The 18,289-nt window shown below is 38.2% G+C and overlaps 1 protein-coding gene across 1 annotated transcript in view; it reads right to left on the reverse strand.

Moving 5' to 3' along the window:
* LOC104979990 (CUB and sushi domain-containing protein 1-like) overlaps positions 1–18,289 on the reverse strand; it is a 646,469-nt gene that overhangs the window by 606,498 nt on the left and 21,682 nt on the right. The gene's annotated exons all lie outside the window — the stretch shown is intronic.

Here is an 18,289-nt window from a genome sequence, read left to right on the forward strand (position 1 = left end):
GTGCAGTTATGGTTTTCTGAAGAGACAAGATGCTTTATGTATTAATTAAGTGAAGCACTGATGATGTGACAGTGACTCAAAGTCTCAAAGCAAAAATGCTCCAGTAACACGGCTTCTGCTGCTGCTGCTGCTAAGTCACTTCAGTCGTGTCCGACTCTGTGCGACCCCATAGACAGCAGCCCATTAGGCTCCTCTGTCCCTGGGATTCTCCAGGCAAGAATACTGGAGTGAGTTGCCATTTCCTTCTCCAATGCATGAAAGTAAAAAGTGAAAGTGAAGTCACTCAGTCGTGTCCGACTCTTAGCGACCCCATGGACTGCAGCCTACCAATAGCGTTAATTGCTAAGTTATGTCTGACTCTTTGCAGACCCACGGACTGTACATGTCCATGGAATTCTCCAGGCAAGAATACTGGAGTGGGTGGCCATTTCCTTCCCCAAAAGTGTTAGTGGCTCAGTTGCATAACACTAAATAGTTTCCCCTCAAAATTCCAGCATTTAGCCATCTCTGTGTCTCTGGACATGTTATCTAGTGGTGGATTTTTTATTTGTTACTACTCCAGGACTGTGTTCAGCTGAATCCTCCCCCCAACCCCAGGCACACACATGATTCAAAAGAGGCCTCATTGCCCTACACAAAGAATGAGGATTAAGCCATTCCAGGAACTATACACATACTTTTTAACAACCTATATGGGAAAAGAATGTGAAAAAGGATAAATGTGTGTGTGTATGTGTCTGTGTATAATTGAATCACTGTATTGTATACTTGAAACTAATGCAACACTATAAATCAACTCTACTTTGATTAAAACTACCCTTTTTCATTTAAATAATGTCTAACCAGAAAAAAAAGAGGAAAGGGTTGTGTGGAATATATATAAATGATTGCCTGTAATTCATGACACAGTGACTACAACAGGTTTGTAACCAGTGCTTCCTGAGTATACAGGAAGCTTCCTGATCTTCTGTGGATGAGGCCACATGGCAGGCAAGGCCATAGAATTACCCCATTTTACCTCTATCCTGACTCACGGGAAGCCTGCAGAGAAGCAGGGGCTCAGTGAAGGTCACACTGCTAACAAATTCGAGTGGACCTGGGTCTGCTGCCAGGCCTGGAAGTCCAACGTCAAGGCATCAACTCCCACCCTGCCTCAAGTCATATGATGTCTAGGCAGGTACGTGAGTTTTCCCCCCTATCTCTTGCTAAGTGATCTGACCAAGACCTGCTTGACAACCCTTCATGAGCTTCATGCAACAAATAGAACAAACAAGTCAATTTCCTATCAAATGGTGGTGGTGACTTATTCACAAGTGAAAGAAGTAGAAGACTAAATATTCATTTGGGCCTTTAACAGACACTTTTTCTCTTTCTTAGCATCAGGAGCACAAAGAGACTGGGGTTTATATAGGAAAGACTACAATGGTGGTGCTATTTTTGAAAGCAAAAGGGCTGCCTGCTGCTGTAAAACCCCTCTTATCAATCTTCTCCTGGGTATGTGAGTTCACATTAGAGTACTTCTATCAGACGATGGATTCTACTGCCCAGAAGTCCTGGTGAAAAACGAGGAGAAATACTCTAAAAGTACTGCATGCAGGGTTATTAGATTAATAAAGAGCACAGGATTGACAGTTTACTGAGAAACCAACATGAGAATTATTCAAGGCAATAAGGTCAGTAAACACATGTGTTCTGACAATAACAAAAAAAATCAGGTGCACAAAAAATATATCATTTAGAAAGAGAAAGGGCATCAAGGAACAAAGGACACTGGATATTTAGGACATGACAAAGGCTAATTTGGTTTCCTCACATTTGAGTTTGAGTACCAAAGGACTGCATGCATCCAAAGGTTAAAACCTAGTGGAAAATCCTTTTTTGAAGGTACCATCCTACTGTCATTGTCATAGCTCATACCTGGGGAAAGGGAGGTGGAGAAAGTGCACAGATAACAAAGAGAAAAGCAGGGTCTAAATCAGACCTTCTATTGGTGCCTGAGAAAATTCTTTAACCTCTGACCCCATTTTCTTATTTTTAAGACTGAGACACTAACAAGGATTTAGTAAGATAATGCACATACCTAGAACATAGAAACAGGTGCAAGCTAGCTGAATATGACTACATGTGTGTGTGTGCACACACCACTTGCATCCAGATAATGGAGCCACTGTTTTCTTAAAATATTCAACTGCACTGAAAAGATGAAAGCTTCTCACTCAGGAAGATATTTTAAAATACAGTAAGTCTACAACACTTGAAATGCATTAATCTTACTAAAAAAATCAAATATTCACTTTGTAAAAAAATTAGTTTGCCCCAGAAAATAAAAGCTGTACACTCTAAAGTAAAAATTATTCACAGATCTCAGATCATTTTCTAAAATGTTACTAATTTTCTCTGATTTATCCAGAAAGCCATCATACTGTAGCACAAAGTAATTTAACCTGAAAATTAGAATTGGTGGACTTTAATGACTTCACACTTATTTTTCAGATAAGAAACATTTCCTATTTGTCTCAAATCCACAAACCCATACAATCTATTAGTACCTCTGTAACACCATGACATAAAATAAATGGGGGACAGGGAAAAGGAAAAGCAATTACCAATTTCACATCTGCTATCACCCTTGAACTTTCAATGCAAAGAGAGACAAGGGTGAGTGTGCATCTACGCATGGGCCCACACCAAGCACACGCATGCCTGCACACACACACGTGTGCACACACAGCACAGAATCTAGAGAAGTCGACCTGCTATTCAGTCTCTTCACGCTGGCTTTAAACAGCATTTCCCCTGAAGATTGGAGGGCTCTCAAGTACATGTAACACAGAGAGTTGTGGTTTATTCTCATCTTCATAAGGAGAAGTTATGATTTGTACAAAGCAAGACACCTACTTAGAAATGGAGACCAATTTCCTAACTTAGATCACTGTAACTGAATTGCTTAGGTATCTCCAATTCTTCATTAATAAAGTTATCAAACTCTTAAGGGGACTCAGTCACTTATTCAATATTCAGCATATTTGGGAGCTCAGTTTGTCTTCACACTATGAGGGTGGAAATCTAATACAAATCAGAAGTGCTACACTTAAATGTCATTGGTCAAGGAACCATCTATACGATTGTAAGGTGTTATTTCCTATCATCTCAAGTACCCGGACTAGCTTGCTAATTCTAGACAACCGTCTTTATTGTGATACTATAAGAAACAAAACTCCAGTTCACTGAGTAGCAGTTTAGTGTTGAACGTGATTGTTTTAATCTTGTTCCAGGCAATTTACACGAACCATCCTCTTTCTGATCACTGGAATTTAAAAAAAAATCCTGAAGATGAGAAACAGGGTTTAGCAATTAATGATACGCTACAATGGACACCTCTCTCCCCATCTGAGAGTTGGCGAATATTGAGTTAATTCCACTGTAGGAGCACCTTGATTCATCTGCCATTTATCATGTGGGAAAAATTGACATTTTTTCCCCAGAATTCCAGCAGAAGTGCATGTCTACCCTGCATTATTTTGAGAAACCAAAGTTAAAGGCAAGAAATTCATTTTTGCCTTTTGAGCTTTTTTTTTTTTTCTTTTTGTTGAAATGTAACCAACTTTTTAGTTTGCTTTAATCTTATGTGGGATTCCAATTATAGGCATATTCAATATCCAATGGCAAATTTATTCAAAGCAGTATTTTTTTCACTTTACCTGATATATTCTTTAATACTCCATAAATGATTTCTAACAGGTTTCTAAAGTTTTACTAATTGATTATACTTCAGGCTTGTTAATTTAGAATGAGACTTATGGCTAATTACATGATTTAAAAAAATTTGAAACATGTTCCAATTTTTTTGTGGAAATCAGGACAAGCTATATTTTTGTTAATTCCATCTGCTCTTTTGCCATTTTGATTTATCTCAGCTACCGTTCACACTATAAAAATAGATAAACATATAAAATTGTTAAGTGCTTTTAACTTCTCTCCTTTGATAAAGTATAGAAATGGATACAGGTTTTACCAAAAAATAGTCAAATTCCAGATGGAAATGAAATCGAAACAAGAGCATATTCCAATGTCATTTAATAGAACCAAAGATAAGGCAACCCTATCATTCCTTCAGGTTTCTAAATACTGAGATGCATCTTTTGATAGAGAAAGTCTCTTGCCATGAACATGGCTTGCAAACATGCAGGTGAGTCATCTGCAGACCCAACACTGAGTTTCAAACCAGATCCTGTTTCTCCAGGCAGCCCCAGGACGCTCTGCCTCATCTGTGGCCCAGTTCATACACAACGCCCCCTGAGCAGCGTGTCAGCACGGATGCCTGTGCTGGGTGGTCCCTGTGCTGCAAGTCTGCTTCCCCAGGTCACCTTACAACTGACTTCTTACAGCCCACAGGCCATTCCCCAGTCGATCTGCCTTCATCACCCCAGTCATTCTCTACCACCAGACTTTGCAAAATGGCCTTCTTGCACTCAACATTGAAGAGTATATCACTTGCTGTTACATTTTGAATTGTTTATTATTTTGTCTCCATGAGACTCTCCATCCTGTCTCTTCTAGTTCATCACTTCACCCCCAGTCTCTAGACCAATGTCTGTGGGATTGTTCCCACTCAATCAATATTTTACTGAAAACTGTAATATTGATCTTTTAAAATATATAAAAGTTGGTCACTTATTTTGCTGATGTTTCTTGGTTAGCTCATCTTAGGACAACTCTTAATCCTTTACTCATTTAGAATATGCACAATGACAGATCACTACAGTATGAAGTTAGCTTGGATTTTGCAAGACTGCCAAGTTGCTAAGGGTTGCATCAGTGGTTCCTGGGCATAAAACGAAATAAAACAACCAACATGGAGACCACTCACAGAGTCTTTTCTAGGTGGCCAGCCAGTGATCTCACTTGGAAAGACCCATTTGAAAGAAATCAAGCCCAAATCTTATGAATATCCTTTGGAAAAGACCCTGATGCTGGGAAAGATTGAGGGCAGGAGGAGAGGGAGGTGACAGAGTTTGAGATGGTTGGATGGCATCATTGACTCAAGGGACATGAGTTTGAGAAGAGTCCAAGAGATAGTGATGGACAAGGGAGTCTGGTGTGCTGCAGTCCATGGGGTCACAAAGAGTCGGATATGACTGAGTGACTGAACAACGACTTATCCCTTCTGAGATATTATTAAGATTCAGGAATATAAGGTTCCTCCCTTAGAAGCAGGACATTCAGTGAATTTGACCTTCCTGCATGTGCAGCTTGACACTCAAGTGGTCTATAACCAAGCATCCTAAATGCAGAGAGATTTCAGAGGTCTTTAGCAGAAGAGAAAAAGTGAGCAAGACTCATATAGTGCTCTGATTAAGCTGAGGTCTAATTTATATTCTGGTTGGGGAGCCATGCAAAAATCTCAGAATAGGGTTTTCTTCAGCTGTGCATGTATTTATTTCTGGATCCTTCTGCTCCCCTACTTAGCTCCTCTTCTATCCAACAGAAGCAGGTTTTAATGTGTTTCCTAGTTGCATAGCTAGAGGCATTGCCTGGGGAAGGAGTTAAATTATTTGCTGCATCTCAGTTATTGTTGTAGCTAAACTAGTAGATCCAAAATGCAGTTTATGGACCCTCTTCTTGTTTTCATTCCTGGGAAAGAATGCTGTCACTGACTTTCCAGTATTTTGGGGAAGCCCAAAGCATATTTCTGACTTCCATCCTCAGAAAATATTATAAGATCTTTCACATTACCTTACAGTTAGTCTATGGCATTTATAATACTAGAGTGTGAGTACTGGAATAGATACTGTGAGCTAGAATAAATTCTCCAGGAAAGAAACTGTAAGAACAAATCCATATTCTATTTCTAGCAGAGACAGCAGTAACACCAGAAGGAGACTGAAATAATATAATTGTTTCAAAAAGGGACTTACCTATCTACCTCTCTGTTCAAGGATTCCTTCCCAACAGGGATGCTAAACAACTATCACAGATCAATAACCTTGCTGAATTTCACTAGTCTTCTGACCTGGGTTTAATTCAAATGCAACTTATGAATGATTTCCCCTTACTTGGGGAATGGTGTGGGGTAGACAGTCTACATGACCAGTTTTCCAAAGATTAGCTACTGATGACTTTGAAAGCTGTTCAATATACTGGAACAATAAAATTAATGCTATAGCACATTTCAACATTCTCTAAAGAATCTGAACATATTACTCAGGGATTGGCAACATTTAACAACAGGAAAAGTTATGACCAACATAGATAGCATATTAAAAGGTAGAGACATTACTTTGCCAACAAAGGTCCATCTAGTCAAAGCTATGATTTTTCCAGTAGACATGTATGGATATGAAAGTTGGACTACAAAGAAAGCTGAGCACAAAAAAATTGATGCTTTTGAACTGTGGTGTTGGAGAAGACTCTTGAGAGTCCTATGGATGGCAAGGAGATCAAACCCGTCCATCCTAAAGGTAATCAGTCCTGAATATGTATTGGAAGGACTGATGCTGAAACTGAAACTCTAATACTTTGGCCACATGATGTGAAGAACTGACTCATTTGAAAAGACCCTGATGCTGGGAAAGATTGAAGGCAGGAGGAAAAGGGGATGACAGAGGATGAGATGGTTGGATGGCATCACCGACATGATGGACATGAGTCTGAGTAAACTCCAGGAGTTGGTGATGGACAGGGAGGCCTGGCGTGCTGCAGTCCATGGGGTTGCAAAAAATCGGAAACAACTGAGTGACTGAACTGAGCTGGACAACAGGACTGATCCTCAGTTCTGAGTTATCTGTCTTTCCTCCCATGAAAATGTAACCAGATATTGATTGGGATGATGACCATGCATGTGGTGCAAGGGGCCTGGGGGAAGACCCATTAAACTGATCATTACAAACTGTGGCTCTAACTCAAACCCGAATTCTAAGTTCCCTTGCATCCTGCTCTGACGTTCAAAATATTCATGATTCATCCACTGAATAGACCCAGGCACACCTCCCACTATCTTTACACGTGCTCTGTTCCAGCCACATTGCTCATGTTCTCCTGCTTTAGGAATGTTTTCTCTCCCTTTTTTCACTCAAGACGGAACTCCTGGGAAACCAGGCAAAACCTAGCAATCTTGCTGCTCATATAACTGAATATGATTTCTTGTTCATTATTAGTTACAGAACACATTTTCCTTGGTGTTAAATAACTTCATAAAAAATTAAGTTAATGGCTTCATTTTAGGGCAAATAAAGTAAAGATATTAGTACTGTGCCAATCAGACAGAAACTTTAAGTGTTCATGTTTATATTTATGCACTGGGAAATGTGCTTAGACTACCAGAATAGGCATAATGCGTCCACAAACACACTCATATACATTTTATTAAATTATAATCACTGTGGTGAATGAAACCTTTAGCAAAAGCACAAATGTTTCTATTCATATTCATAGTTACAGAATTATGTTATTTGTCATCAGAATTTAAGTTTTCCCTTCTATAGTAATAGGTCTACAAAGACTTGTCTCAGTTCTGATTAGTACTGAGAAACAAATGTTTCAAAAACCTACTGAATAAAATGAAATATATTAATAGCAAATACTCATTCTATCACTTCAACACATACAAATTACATGTGTGTATATATATGCATAGATATTTAAACCAAATGTGCATATATATGCATATATATATATATATATATATAATCTTGCGAAAGTTAAATGATTTGCCCAGGGTCTGAAATTTAGTAAATAGGCATGCATGATTCTTTCTTCTATTTAATGATGGCTCAATATGGGAGTGTAAGCCTAAATTGAAAAAAGAAAAGTTTCAATAAGAGGATAAAAATAATACCAACTTTCAAAAAACGTAGAGGATAAACATATTCTGACTACCTCAGGGTAAAAGGAGAAGTCAACAGTAATAAACTCATCACAGAAGCACCAAGTATTTGCATCAAACACCATTCTTAATTGATATGTCAAAAATGAAATCAGGAGACAAAATACAAAATATTTCTAACTAAATTACTACAAAATATAACTAAATTAACAAATCATGTGATACAGACAAAATAGTGTTTGGAGGGAAAATAACAAACAAAAGAGATGAATCAGTGCCTTTACATTTTACATAAATTGCTAGGAAAAGGGCAGAATAAACCCAAAGTAGGTATACATAGGGAAATTCTAAAAAATGAATCTTTTTAAAGAAAGAAAATTGGGACTATAATAAAGACAAAGTTTACTCCCTGAAAAAAAATCCAGAACACTGATAAAATTTTAGATAGAAAAATAGAAAGTACAGATCAATGCCAAAAATGAAAAACAATTTATCATCACAGACTATAGTGATATTCAGGGGATTCAAAATAATATGATTTCAACTTTGAATCAACAAATTTTATAAGAAATTAAGTGGATACCATAGAAAATATTTTACTAAAACTGACACCAGAAGAAATGGAAAATCTGAAAATTCATAAATCTAGAAAATACATTCTATTTTTTTTAAAGATTTACCAAAGAAAACTCCAAGCACAGATGTTTCTCTGCTGAATTTTGTCAAGGAATAACACCAAAAGTACATAAACTGCTTCAGAAACAGAGGATGAGGAATCCTGTTTTACTTGGGCTTTTTAAATTACTCTTACACGAAAACCTGGAAAAGTTTGCCATTAAAGGAAATTACAAACCAAAATCACTTGCATATATACATATAAATCCTTAACAAGATGTTATGTCAAATCTAACAATATGTAAAAAGACAGTATCTTGTAACCAAATGGACTTTATAGAATGAAAAGGATGGATTAACATTGAGTAAACTAACCACATTGGCCATATGAATAGAAAAAAAGGGCCACCATTCAGTTGATGCACAAAAATAAGTTTACAAATTAAGCTCTAATTCACAATAAAACCCTCAGCAAACCAGTAACACTAGAAAACTCTCTCAAACTGATAAAGGACATTTGTTAATATGAAAAAAAAAAAAAAAAAAAGTGCAATCAGTACATTAGTCAAGTTCCAGTCAGGAGACAGACAATGTACCAGTCATTTGAAGGGGAAAAATTTAATATAAAGAGAAATCTCCAAGCACTTTTTTCCTTGTAAACTACGCTTGGATGAGCATTATTTTGTGTTAGGAAGGAAGAGAATCTCAATTTGGTTGAATATTTACATACTCCTCTTTCACACTTCCATGAATAAGTTTGAGGCTTTAGTAATCACCTGCATGACAAGATTCAACATCTCACCTTACTCAATCTTTGAGATTAAAAAGATTAAGTGATTAGCAGAGGATTAGCCACAAAGAGGTAAAAACTGCAAGAATGGAGAAATGGAGAGTAGCTCTTATCTTTAAGGTGAGGGTAGTTCTAGCTATGACAAACCTACAAAGCATGTTAAAAAGTAGAGACATCACTTTGCTGACAAAGGTCCATATACCCAAAGCAGTGGTTTTTCCAGTAGTCATGTATGGATGTGACAGTTGGACCATAAAGAAGGGTTAGCACCAAATAACTGATGCTTTCTGATTGTGGTGTTGTAGAAGACTCCCCAGAGTCCCTTGGACTTCAGGAAGATCAAACCAGTCAACCCTAAAGGAAATAAACTCTGAATGTTCACTGGAAGTGTGCTGAAGCTGAAACTCCAATACTACAGCCATCTGATGTGAAGAGTGAACTCACTGGGAAAAAACCCTGATGCTAGGAAAATTGAAGGTAAAAAGAGAAGGGGGCAGCAGAGGATGAGAAGGCCAGATAGCATCAATCAACTCAATGGACATGAGTTTGAGCAACTCTGGGAGACAGTGGAGGACAGAGGAGCCTAGCATACTGTAGTCCATGGATCACAAAGAGTTGGACATGACTTAGTTACTGAACAACAAGAGTACCCAGTAAGGGAAAAAAATAAAAGACCCCTCCTACTAAGCTGAGATTCAGAACTTGTTGGAGAGGGAGTGGACGGTGGAAATGTTTGCCAAGGTCAACCAGGAATGTGTGTGTGTTGGTGGACCTGGCAAGACTCCCCAGGAGTCAGCAAATCTCTGCAGACAGAGAACAATGCCCTTTTACATTCTGTACAGCATGGCAGTCGCTTAAGAAGCAGCAGGAAAGTGAGAGCACACTGGAACAGCAGGGGCAGTCCCTTTTTCCAATAATGCCCCCACAGCAACTGGGATGGCCTAGCCTGGTGCCAGCTGGCAAGTGAGCACTGCTCGGGTAGAGCTGTCCCCTCACAGAGCAGGGAAGGAAGGGCAGACTGGAGACAAGAGGCAATCCTCTTATAATCACTGATAACCAGCACAAACAACATCATCTATAATGTCATCACTTCCCCTCTTATGGTCAGAACCAAGGCAAAGATGGTAACTCTGTGCAGATCACTTCTGTGCAGCACTGAGCTGAAGGTACTAGCCATTTCAAAGCAGCCCACAAAAGAGAAGGCCGAAGGGAGGAAGTAGAAGTGGCCCTCTGCACAGATAGCATTGTTTCCAGTAAAAATAAATCCCAGAGGGTCTTCAAAATAGCTACTAGAAATAAAGAAATGAGGAAAGTCATAGGAAACAAGGTTAACACTAAATGAAAAATCAACTGCATTTTTATGCATTATCAGCAAACAAGATGAAATTATTTTTTAAAAAATCACATTTGTAATAGCAAAACACTAAGAGTAGTAAGTGATGAATCTATTAATACTTTAACATTTTCTGAGAGAAATTAAAGAGGACAGAAACGAATGCAGAGAGATTATGCATTCATGCTTTGGAAGGCTATTGCTTATATGGAAATTCTTCCCAAATTTGTAGGTTCAATGCAATCCCAACCAAAATAAGGGGAATTTTTATAGAAGTTGATAAGCTGATTCTAAATGATTCTATGAAATGCAAAAGACCCAGAATAATCAGCTCAGAAAAAGAAAAGAAAAACACCCACATTTGAAGTACCTACTCTACACAATCTTAAGACTTACTGTGTAACTACAATAATCAATACAGCAAAAAGACAAACAGATCAATGGAACAAAATAGAGAGTACAGGAATAGTCCCTGACATATATCAGAAATTGATTTTCAGCAATTGTGCTAAGTCAGTACAAAGAGGAAAACGAAGTCTTTTTAACAAATGCTGGATCAGCTGAGTATCTCAAGTTTTTAAAAATGAGCATCAACCCTTAGCTAGAACAAAACACAAAAGTTCAGCTTTATAAGAATTATAGTCAAAAAAAAAAAGAATTATAGTCTCTTCAATAAATGGTATTCTAACAATTGGATATCTATATTCAAAAAGATGAATTTAAAACCTTAATTCATATCACATAAGAAAGTCAACTCAAAATGAATCATAGACTGAAGGAACTGAATTATTAGTTTCAGAAGTTATCAGGGAGAATATTTGTGATTGAAAGCATGCAAAATTTTCTTACACTTGGCATAAAATCATAAAATATATTGATAGATTGGATTTTATCAAGATTTAAAATGTTTGTTGTTCAAAATACACCATAAAGAAAATGAATCTGTGAGAAGTTCTCTGTAACATATATCAGTGTAACAAGATTTTAAGAGAGACTTCTCAAAGGAAGATACATGAATGACCAGTGAGTACATGAAAAGATCCTAACGTCAAAAATGCTAATTAAAACACAAGAAAGTAATACTCCATAATGTACTCATTTGAATGACCAAAATTAAAGAGCAGATGTATGGACTACAAAGATGTGAAACAACTAGAATTCACAACTTTTGATGGGAATGTAAAAAATTACACCCCATGGGAAGTGTTTTGGCCACTTCGAGAAAGTATAAACCATTAATACTGTGTTCAGATGTTCAGACATGTTCAACTCTTTGAAGCCCCATGTGCTGTAGCCCGCCAGGCTTCTTTGTCCATAGTGTTTTCCAGCCAATAAAATACTGAACTGTGTTGCAATTTCCTTCTCCGGGTGACGTTCCCAACCCAGGGATCAAACCTGTGTCTCCTGCACTGGCAAGCAGATTCTTTACCACTAATGCCACCTGGGAAACCCTCATAAGGTTATCATAAGACCCACCTATTTCATTCCTAAGTATTTACCCAGAGAAATTAAAACAATTGTCCAAAATACTGTCTCCAGCTCTTGTATACAGGAATCTAGACTGCATCCCAACCACGTGGGGCTATTTACATACCAGAGTCCTAACTCAGGAAACACTAGGTTTTCAGAGGAAAAAAAAAAAAAAACTTGGCAAATCCACTACCTAGTAATTATACAAATGTCATTCGCTTACAGTGAGTGAAAACATAATACAGTAGTGATTACAAACTTTATTAAAGTGACTGAAAACATTTAAATACATGATATGACAAACCACGTCACTGCAATGCAAGGTGTCATAAGAAACAGCGAGCTCTATTCCAGAAGATACCTTTGAAATCTTTTCAAACCTCTCCGTCTTCCAAGGGAAGTAACCGAAACCTAGATGGTCCCCAGCTATTCTGGGGCCAGGTGTTTCGCGGCCATCTCCTCTCATTACTCTGGAATTACCAACAGATGGAATTGACAAGGCTGGGATTGTTAATTAACCTTTCAGGGCAGAGGCCTCAAGCTGCTGCTGCCCACATATACTTCCTGCACTGTATGTCTTTCTACTTTTCTTTCTTTTTTAATAATAAAACAATGACAATCCTGTGTGCAGGAACTAAGACCCGACACAGCCAAATAAATATATTTAAACAGAAACAATGAGGGTCTGACCATGGCCCCTCATGCAAGCACACCTGATACCCTGCTTCTGTCAGCTCTGGTCACCCTCAGTGGCCTGTGCACAGCCTCCTCTTCCTCCAGACCCCACTGCCAGGCTCTCCAAAGCCCACAGACCCCTAGTCCAGGCAAACCACAGACTGGGTCACTTTTATCTGTGCCGATTTCAATGAGCATAAACATATCAGTTTGATGATATAAATGCTTTCAACTCCCTTACCTCTGTAAGTTACATCTCCTCCACCTCTGTGAGTTACAGCTACCCACCTTTGTAAGTTACAAGGAATCCATCTTTGTAAGTTACTGGCCACTTCCTTCTCACCTTCATTCTCACTTTTCAAAGGCAATATTTGTCTACCTATATCTGTTAGAAAGTTCTATATATACATGAAGCATTTGAATTTTAGAAATATAAAAAAATCCGACTCTTAGGCACATAAAATATGAAAACTTTTAAAGGTAAGCAAAAAAATACGGTGGTGAATGCACCTTATTATATCCAGGACTAGCTTGGTGCATTTGTCAATGGGATGATCATGGATCTATAAGATGTGATATAATGAGAACAGAAATAGCCACAGAGGGTCCAAGAACAGCTATGAGAAACTGAGCTGCTGTCTCCTTGAAGGAAAACACTTTGAGAAACTTGGGAGGCCCCAGTTTTGTATATCTCAGTTCTCCTCTTTGGACTGAAAAGTGATAGGTTATATGAAACATTCACTGGTGTTCTTTCCTGTTTACTCTGATTCTCTCTCAAGTAGAACACACCCTCTGTTTATGGTGGGAGGGGGCGCTGTTTCCTTGAAGCAGGAAGCCAGCTATACAGATTTTGGTTTATACTAGTAATTTCTAAAGTAGAAAGTTTAACAGATGTCAGTGATAAAGTATATGGTAGTGAGTAGTATAGTCTAACTATAGCCATGACCCTACATCTTCCGTTTAAGGGTTTAGTGTGGGATCAATACAATCCTGGAGCTTGGGAAATTGTACTGAGGGTAAGGTTCAGAGAGAAACTTGTCTCATTTTCCACTGATTGTAAGTCAGAGACCAACAAAATCTGGCTCCTCAGCATGAAGCCAAGGAAATCCATTTAGGGTCAGTGATCCAGGGGGCCCAGGTTGGAAGGGGAGAGCTCTACAACCCTCTGAGGAAGTTCACATGGGCAGGTTTTATTTCCCACTCACTTAAGGATCCTTCCCAAGCTGGTTCATCCTTCAGGGCAAGGATGAACTAAAGAAAAGCTCTGAAGGTTTTATGCACTTCACCTGGAATCTATGAGCAAGTTTCTGAACTCTGCTTGAGTTAATACTTAAGGTTCTAAGAGGTAAGCCGGGGAGATATAAAATTGAGGTTCAGAAAGAGGGACCAATATTTCTGCTTCTAGTGATCTTATTTGAAAGAATTTACTAAATTTAGAGGCTTCTGAACTGTAAAAACTCTTAATCACTTATACAATTTTCATACACAATGCTTTTGGCTAGTTAAATGCACAAGGTCATCATGTGTAAATATCAAGATTACTCTAGGATAACAGTAATATTTTAAAGGCTGGGAGAGGGGTTCTAAGATATATATATTTGCCTTTTGATTATATTTCAGTACGTGTGTTTGTCCTAAGTCGCTTCAGTCGTGTCCGACTCTTTGTGATCCTACAGACTGTAACCTGCCAGACTCCTCTGTTCATGGGATTCCCTAGGCCAGGATACTGGAGTGGGTTGTCATGCTTTCCTCCAGGGGATCTTCCTGATCCAGGGCTCAAACCAAATCTCTCCTGTCTCCTGCATCGGCAGGCAGATTCTCTACCACTAGTGCCACCTGGGAAGCCCCATATTTCAGTACATTCAGATACAAAGTCAATCACATTTATATGCACAGGGAGGGTGGCTGTGTTTACTATAGTAAAGGAAATAATTATTTTAAGTTCTGAGTAATACCCTATTCTGCCTTTTAAATGTTGTGAATTAAAATGCATAATATATTTTTGTATACAGACTTCATTCCTTTTAAATTATTTTGGAAACAACTAATGTACATGTATTCAATCAAAATGAATTTGTTTAATGTATTCTAAGTGTTGGATAGGGGTATAAGGAGAAACCAGCAAAGGTTTTGCTACCTAAACACCTAAAAGAGGCAAGGGGGGGTAGTATATTTTAAATGTAAAAATCATTCAACTACAGATCTGTTCATGAAGCTGTGTACAAGCCCCTGTGTCCTTAATCTTCTGAAGTAAAATGCTGACTCAAGAGTTAATCATTGGGAAAGGTGAAGATGCAGAAACAAAGAATAGCTGTTGGGCTAAAGAACTGGTAAAAATTTCGACTATAATTCTGCAACATAACAGAATCACCAAACTTCCAGTTCCCTGAAAGATACAGATAAAGGTCTGATACACATCCCTAAGTTGTTTTTACAGGAAGCCTACCCCCGCTCCGATGAAACCTGCTGACCACAAGAACATAGACCCTCAACTGGTTGAAACTAGAAGGTTGATGATGCTTGAAACTTCACCTTGATGCCAACCAATCCAAGAACTGTCCATGAGCTGATCATGCCCCGTTCCTCGAACACTATAAAACTCTGCACAAACTCCACCAGGGTGGGTCACATGGTTTTCAGGTCATGAGCCCATTGCGCCCCCCTTTGCCTGGCAAAGCAATAAAGGCTACTCTTCTATTTCACCTGAAACTCGGTCTCTGTGTTTCTATTCAGCACTGGAGAACAGAGGCCAGGATTTCGGCAACAGTCATCACATAAAATTCATTTAAAATCTTGTAAATTCTAAGAAATCTGGTTATTTATAGCTCCTGCTTGCTCTTTGTGATGGATGGCTTCCCAGTAAGCCGTTTGAACAAACTCTTTGAAGATTCACTATCAAGTACAATAATAAAAGTCAATTAATATCTTACTGACTTTTGGACACCTTTATGTTTCTTTTCCCAGAAACCAAAGACTGAAATAATAATAACAATTTTATTTCCTTTTGAGACATAAGGTAACAATGATTCTTGATGAAATTAGGTGATGCCTTTATGGTGTACCATAAAGAAGGCTCAGTGCCAAAGAACTAATGCTTTCAAATTATGGTGCTGAAGAAGACTTTTTTTTAAATATAAATTTATTTATTTTAATTGGAGGCTAATTACTTTACAATATTGTATTGGTTTTGCCATACATCAACATGAATCTGCCATGGGTGTTCCCCATCCTGAACGCCCCTCCCACCTCCCTCCTCATACCATCCCTCTGGGTCATCCCAGTGCACCAGCCCCTAGCATCCTGTATCCTACCGAAGACTCTTGACAGTCCCTTGGACTGCAAGGAGATCAAACCAGTAAATTCTAAAAGAAATCAACCCTGAATATTCATCAGAAGGACTGATATTGAAGCTGAAGCTCCTATACTTTGGCCATTCAACATGAGGAGCCGACTCACTGGAAGAGACCCTAATGCTGGGAAAGACTGTGGGCAGGAGGAGAAGGCAGTGACAGAGAATAAGATGGTTGGATGGCATCAATGACTCAATGGGCATGAGTTCAAGAAAACTCCATGAGATAGTGAAAGACAGGGAAGCCTGGCATTCTGTAGTTCATGGGGTCACAAAGATTTGGACACAACTTAGCAACTAAACAATGATATGTTAGAAATCCCACTTCCTTGCTGACACAGTCCTACAGGAGACCCCTCATTTCTGTTCAATTCAATCAGCCCATCTGCCTGGTTACCTCTACATTCAAAGATAGAACTGTCAGTTTCAGAGCATTCTCATTTACCTCTCTCAGCGTGGGTTATTCTGCATGGAGAAACAACATAGAAAGGCAAGTAGAGGCAGACCTGCAGATATAGATGGTTACAGCTACAGATGGTCCTAAACAGATGGTTTACTGCTTCAGATCAGGGAATTTCATCCTCAGCAGTTCTGACATTTCATAGCAGACAATCCTCTGTCACATGGGGCTGTCTTGTGTGTCTTAAGGCATCCATCAGCATGTACTATACCTCCATACCCAGTGGACCCCCACCCAACTGTGTCAAACAAGGATGTCTCTAGACATTACCAAACGTTCACTATGGCATAAGATTGCTTCTGGTTGAGAAACATTGATATACATACATATATATCTATATATATATACATATACATATATCTATGTATATATATATGAGAGAGTGAAGGGAAAAAAATTAAGATACGATATTCATAGACATACAGATAATTGCCTCCATAAGAAGTCCAGAGGCAGAGCACACATACTTATGAACCTCAAAAATACCCAGATGCTAAATCAAATAGATATACGCATCCCAACATTCACAGCATCATTATTTACAAGAGCCAAGATACAGAAGCAACCCAAGTGCCCAATGACAGATGAATGCATAAGGAAGATGTGGTATATATATACATTAGAAAACAACTCAGCCATAAAAAGGAATGAATTTTTGCCATTTGCAACAACGTGGATGGACCTGTAGGGCAGAATGCAAAATGAAATGTCAGAGAAAGACAAATACCGTATGTCTTCACTAGTATGTGGAATCTAAACTATTAAAAAAAAAAAAGTGAATATAAAAATAAGTATAATGAAATAGAAACAAACCCAGGGAAATGAAACTAGTGGTTAATATGTGTACAAACTACTATGTATACAATAAATGAGCAGCATATATATATTGTATAACACAAGGAGTACAGCCAAGTTTACAATAATTATCAACAGAGTATATAATTTTTAAAAATTCTGAATTGCTCTGATATATGCCTGAAAGTCGTATAATATTGTACATCAACTGCGTCTGAGTTCTGGAAAAAAAGAGAAAAAAGCAACAACAGTAAAAACAAAACCTCCCCTACTCCTAGCCTGCCTTGAACACCAGGAGAGCCATACCTTTTCTGGATTAAGGCAGCATTTTATCCTGATTAAAATGACAATGGCTGGAAGGCAGCCCTGAGAGAGCCCTCAGGCTGGATAGATGCCCTGATTCTCCTTCTGACCGCATTCTTGCAATCACTACAATGTGCTGCAATTATTGAATATATATAAGGAAGGGATACTCTGGGTCCCACCAGCATCCATAATTCCAGATGGTGTTTTATTAGATATTACATATCATTTATTCAAGAAAATTAAACATTGAGAACAATTCAACACCAATACTGCTATAATTTATAAGTGTTACCTATAGTGAAAGTCGCTCAGTTATGTCTGACTATAATCCATGGAATTATCCAGGCCAGAATACTGGAGTGGGTAGCTGTAACCCTTCTCCAGAGGATCTTCCCAACCCAGGGATTGAACCCAGGTCTCCCCCATTGCAGGTGGATTCTTTACCAGCTGAGCCACCAGAGAAGTATATACTGAGAAATTTCTTCATGCTAGCAAATAAAGATCTCATTGATTATTTTTTCATAGTACACTGTAATACATGCATCTTCTAACCTAGAAAGATAGACATTCTTATAAAATAAAAAAATACATTTTTGAATTTGTTTTTAATGCTATCAAAATGCACCCATCAGCATTTTATTCCATGTATATTTCATGGTAGTTTTGTATAA

The sequence above is a fragment of the Bison bison genome, unplaced genomic scaffold (assembly GCF_000754665.1).
Source record: "Bison bison bison isolate TAMUID 2011002044 unplaced genomic scaffold, Bison_UMD1.0 scf7180017864494, whole genome shotgun sequence".
In the NCBI taxonomy this organism is placed as follows: Eukaryota; Metazoa; Chordata; class Mammalia; order Artiodactyla; family Bovidae; genus Bison; species Bison bison.